Here is a 6,000-nt window from a genome sequence, read left to right on the forward strand (position 1 = left end):
AGCAACATGACTACTTGTCTCCCTTTAAATAAGCAGACTGACTGATGCTGGGTTTGAAAACAGCTGTGATGTCAATTAAAGGACATAACTGAGTTCATCATGACCCCCCGGACAATTTGTTCTCAGTCTTAAATGGAGGTACCATCATTTTTGTTCAGCCCTATTTCAATGGGTTTTTTTTTTTAAATAATTTTGTTTATCAACAACTCAAAAGTAATGGCTGATTTTGATTATTTAATTTTCAATACATTTTATTTTATTGTTACTTTAGAAAGTTTCAAGTCATTTCAGTGAGCATTGTGGACTTTCTTTCTTTAACTGAGGGGTACCAACAACTTTTTCCACCACTGTATAAAGCACTATAAACAAGGGCAAAAGGGCAATTCCTGTGCAATACAGACCTGATGCCTTCAGTATCTGGAGAGCCATGGTCTTCCTCTCTTCTGCCATTGCCTTTTTCGATGTTCCAAATGTCATGTGAGGAATCTCAGGAAAAGATGTCATAATTTCTCTTGCCATCTTAAAAGACTTTTAAGCAAAATATACCGGTAATTAGATAGACAGACAGATAACACAAAAAAATTACTCAAGCATACTTTAGGACTGTCAAATACATTGTGTACAGAGGTAAATTCAAAATAGCTTACCATGATCACAATAACTCCACGGCTATTTCCATCCTGCTGGACTCGATGTTCCATCACTCCCCATTGCCATTTGACATCTACCCATTCTGTTTTTCCTAAACAAGTTATTCGAATTTGGAGGTACTCTCTGCGCTTACAATTGGTATTACGAACAGTATTTTTTTTTACAATTCTTTTAAGAAACGGTACATTATAAAATTGCATGCAATGTTTGCTTGATAGGTTTTCAACATACATTACATGGATGAAAATAACTCAATTAAAAATTTCATATCACAGCAATTACAATTTATATCGGCATGCCAACAGTCTGAATTAAACCATCGCAGCTTTGTGTTTCTCGCAACCTGAAGCTATAAAATAAAGCAACATCTTTCACAAGCATGTTACATACCCACACTAAAACACACAAAAAATGTTAGCCATGGAACTAAATTTTTTTTTAATGTAATTTTGTGTCTCAGAGTTGGAATCTTATTCTAAATGTAACGTAAGAAACACTTGCTTACAAATATATGATCAAAAAACATAAAAATAAATTGCTTACCTCCATCTCTTGGCAGCCAATTTTGAGTCTGATTCTTCTGAGGAACTTGCTGCAGGATCCACCAGGAACACTGTGTTGTTGACCGCATTTATGTACTACCAAATGAGAAGTAAACTATAGATTATTCATGCATAATATCAAATTTTTAATTAGAAGTATTTTATTTACTAACCAGAAATTTCCAGTGAACACCGCCAACATTTACAAAAGACACAACACCTTCATAGTTGTCTAGGTTCAGCTGTTAAAGAATAAATACATGGTGTTTGAAGACAAAGTACAAACATATTACAGTACAAACATATAATAGTACAAAAATAACATTTAAAAAATTTATCTACCTTGCGTAGACACTCTCGAGCAAGATGTGACCTTTCACCAAAAAGTATTACTCCGGCAGTGTAGTGATTCAGGATGTAAAGCCTGTTTCCCAGTTTTAGCTGATTGGCCAAAAGGTGAAAGACTCCTTCAATTACCTACATAGAAACAGTTTTTAATTATAAATTCTTAATTAAAACACAGAAAAGATTACACTTTGAAATATTTGTGAACATATTAGGTCTTACCTCTCCTATCAGCCATTGATGCGGTTTTAAGCTTTGCAGCTCACTGTGGTGAATAATAATGGAGTGGCCTTTGGTTTGGCAAGGCAACAGAAACCACAACTTCTGTGTTTTTTTTGCTCCACATTGACATCAGCTGCTGGTGAAGATCCTAGGCATGCAAATAAATCATAAGGTCACAAAAAATAGAGTTGTCGGGACTAGTTAGCCCTCTGGCTGTCACTTCCTGTTTTATTTTGTAGTCCTGTCTTTTCTGTCTTCATTTCCAGTTCCTGCTGTGTGATCTGCTTTCTCCCTAATGTGCTCCACCTGTTCCTCATTGTCTTCCCTATATAAGCAGTGCTTTTTCTCAAGCCAGTGCCAGATTGTCTTTCTTTCACTGTGAGCAATCCAGCCTTAATCTCTCCAGAGTTCTTAGAGCTTTTTGTTCCTGATTCATTCCTCTTTTGGATGGCGTCCTGAACTTATATTAAAGACTCTGATTCTGCCACTCCCTGACTCCACCATTGTGTCCGCCTGAGCTGCACCTGATAACAGTTGTACAATTCTTTTAAAAATAGCTCTATGTGTAATTTGAAAAAATGAATCCTGATTACAATGACAGTAGAGACATAAATAATATAAAGCATTCTGCACTACAGCCATACCTGTTCATCTGAACTTGATAAGCTGCCTTCTGAAGTACCCTTTCTTGGTGTCTTCAATGGTTCATTTGATCCCACAGCACTGTACTCCATCAACTGGTCCTTTGGTGAGACCCTTCGCTTCTCCGATGGGTTTATGGTTGTTTTCTTACTGACTTTGTCAGCCAATGAAGAATCAGTCTATTTAGTTGTTAGTCTATTAAGTAAAATACATTATTTTCTCTAAGACATTCTTCCACCTAAAATTGTTTTATTAATTACAAACCACACAGACAGACACTATGATTTTTCATGGTGATGGATGGTTAGATGTAAAATCGAAAGATGGACAAACAATACAATGTAAAATTATTTACAAAAAAGTACCCTTTTGGCAGATGTCTTGAAAGGAAAAACCTTCTTCATAGCAGAAACATATCTCCCTTTCTTCTCCTGCTTCCGTTCCTTCCATCTTTCTAGGGTCACTCTGCCTTCTGGGAAATTCTAATGTAGAGATTCAGTCTCTTTTTTGCAAATCTAATAAATGTAAGCATTGCACTTAAATGAGAATAAATACTGTTTTAAACAGAAAATATTATAAATTATATTAACTTTAATATAATCAAAGTACATGTCTCGTTAAATGAAGTTACGTTGTTTGTCACATTGTTAATAAATTTGTATTTTAAAATATTTTAAAAAGTTGACTTGCACTGGATTTTTTTATGTATTATCAATGCCATGCACGTATTTTTATGTTCAAAATTTTAAATTGAGAGTCCACCAATGAAAAAATAAATCTGTGACTAATGTTGCAATATAACTTTTCTAGAAAATAAAAAAATTTATGCCAAAACCTTTCGTTGAATATCTCTTTTGGAGTCTTCATATTCCTTCAGCAGAGCACTGTGGGCCTTTTGGTATTGTACCACAAAGTCATCAAGCCTACTAAGCCTGGTAGATCTGAAACGAACATGTTTCAGGTCCCACTGGCTCTTTTCCATGATTCCCTTGGTTTTGTTGTCTTTTGTTATGTTCTAAAGAATTCAAAAAAGGGATATCAAATAAAATATATAAACAATATATTCTACAAAAAGAAAATTCAAAAATATGTAAAACAAAAATCAATTAATGTTAATACCTGTCTCTTCAGTTTTCTGAGAGAGGTGTATTTCTTTGAAAAATCCTCATATGGTTTTCCAGAACCATGTCGCCCAAGGTCCCCTTTATTTACCAAAAATTACAATGCATGGAAAAGATTTTAATTCAATTTTTTTAAAAATGCAATATCTAAATATTAAAATTATTAAAAATTCAACTAACCAAGCATTATCCCACTCCACAGGCCAGCAAATGGAAAATGATATTTGGTCATGTAATTGATGAAGCCTTTGCAATAGTAAGCGTTGTCATCCCCCTCCTCATCCAGTGGGGCGCAACTCACCACCTCCCCATATCTCCTTCCAAACTTGTTTTTTCCCTTGATCTCCTTATTTCAAAAAATGGACAAAACAATATTAATAATGGAAAACATATATTCCAATCAACCGACAGAGACAACACAGACACATTTACCTCAAAGTCATCAGCTTTCGCTTGAGTTTCTGTGGTCTCATCCTTGTCCAGTCCTTTTTTTTTTAAGCCAAAACTGTGGGTTGGTGTAATGTTTTTCAACATTTTGCCCACTGCATGGGCTGGAAAACACAAGCGTTGCACTTTGCACCATGTCATCCAACTCTTCCAAGGACCTTGCAGTAGTGAAAAGACCAAAGACATACATGGCCAGATGGTAGTTGTTCGGAGCACTACAAAAAGACAATATATAATTAAAATGTTTATTTTCTTTAAAACTCATGTATTTCTAACTCAAGATGTTCAGATGTAGTGCATTTCTCTATTTGTACAGCTTTATTAACTGTGATACATGAATAAATGTGACTGTAGCATTACATGTTTGCCATAAAAATGAGCTGCTAGTTCAAAAACTAAATTTATTGTTCTAACAGAACCGAGTCATTTTATGAGTTTACAATTTGCCATGTTACATGACATATTTTATTAATAGTAGTAGTTGTAAAAAAATTAATTTATATACATAATTATGATTTAAAAAATTATCTGTATAATTTACTGTAAGGTCTCTTCGGTGCATAGATAGAAAAGTTCCAGTCTCTCCTGATACTACTTGTAAATTGTAACATGATATGCCAAAAGTATTTTTTAATTAGGTTACACTCACATAATTCAATAACCACTTTTCATCAATGACCAAAAAAAACAATACTTACTACTTTCTGCACATCTGTCTGGCATTTTTCATAACATGACTCAGGCATCGATGCAGAAGGGGCATCTGTAAGTCTATTTTAGTTCCGTTTCCAGTGGCAATGTTATTGTAATGGTTGATGGTGTCATGCAGGTTGGTTTTTGCAAAGCATAGGCAAATTGCTTGCATGAGCACCATGGAGCCATCACATAAGAGAAAGATGGGCGTTTTCATTCGTTTCTGCCCAAAATACCTAGCAATATCTGTCTGAAACGCCTCAAGGACATATGTGACTGAGGCAGTGGTGTGGTCACAAGTCAGGTAGGTGGCAACAGGTAGAGGAGATTTGCTCTTTTTTGGATTCCTGACAACAAGTTCGTATACATAAAAAGGTGGTGACCCCTTGTTCTTTTTAACAATGCTTCCTGTCGCATCCAGATAGACAATGTCTTCAGTGCATCGCTCCTGGAAGATTTCAATGCTTCTTTGTGACCACAGGAGGACACCTTTAGGATGCAACATCACCTTCTGGAGAACTGAGTCAGGTGCCTTTGCATCTCTGTCCAGCATTATTTTTAAGCTTAAAAGCTCATTGCTGTGTTGTCGATTTTGCTTTCTCACTTCCCATGAGATGTTTCTTAGCACTTGTGGGTTTGGAGCCTTATCCATGCAGCCAGATTCCATGACATCTTGATCTATTTGTTGTAGGTTTTCAAGGTACATCGCTCGAGGTAATGTACTTTGAGGTTGTTGTCCAAGTGAGCTTCTTTGATTGGCTCGCACTGGTCTCCTCTTAAGCCTTGTACAATTGTGAATGCACTCGCCACCTTGAAAGGATACCTCGGCTTTTAGGTCGATCTCACTATGTACTGAGACAGTGACAGTAACTAGGCAGTCATCAAAACGGCAGTAAACCAGACACCAGAATTCGGGGCCTGATCTTGTTGAATCTAAAGCTTTTAAATGGTGCCTTTTAAAAGCAATAGAACAATATGGGTAGATGGTCCTCATCCCTTGTGAAATAATAGTGGTCCACTGCAGTCCTTTGAACCAAATTTTTCTTCTTTTCTTTGTCAAGATGACCCAGTCTTTTCTTTCGATGAAGTATGACTTCCCCCTTGGCACACTTATTTTTATGAAGCCATCATCTGAGTTGGATGTCTCCTGAGTAGAAAGGCAGTTTTTTGCATAAAGCATCATTTTCATAAAAAAATGCAATGTTAAACTATCACAAATTAACCATTAAGTCAAATGGTTCTTGAGTTTTAGAATAAAAATGTAATTGGTAAGTCTAGTGTGTCTTTTGTACATGTATCTGTTTGTGATAAAATGAAAATTTATAAATCAGAATTCT

The sequence above is a fragment of the Oryzias latipes genome, chromosome 18 (assembly GCF_002234675.1).
Source record: "Oryzias latipes chromosome 18, ASM223467v1".
Classification (NCBI taxonomy): domain Eukaryota; kingdom Metazoa; phylum Chordata; class Actinopteri; order Beloniformes; family Adrianichthyidae; genus Oryzias; species Oryzias latipes.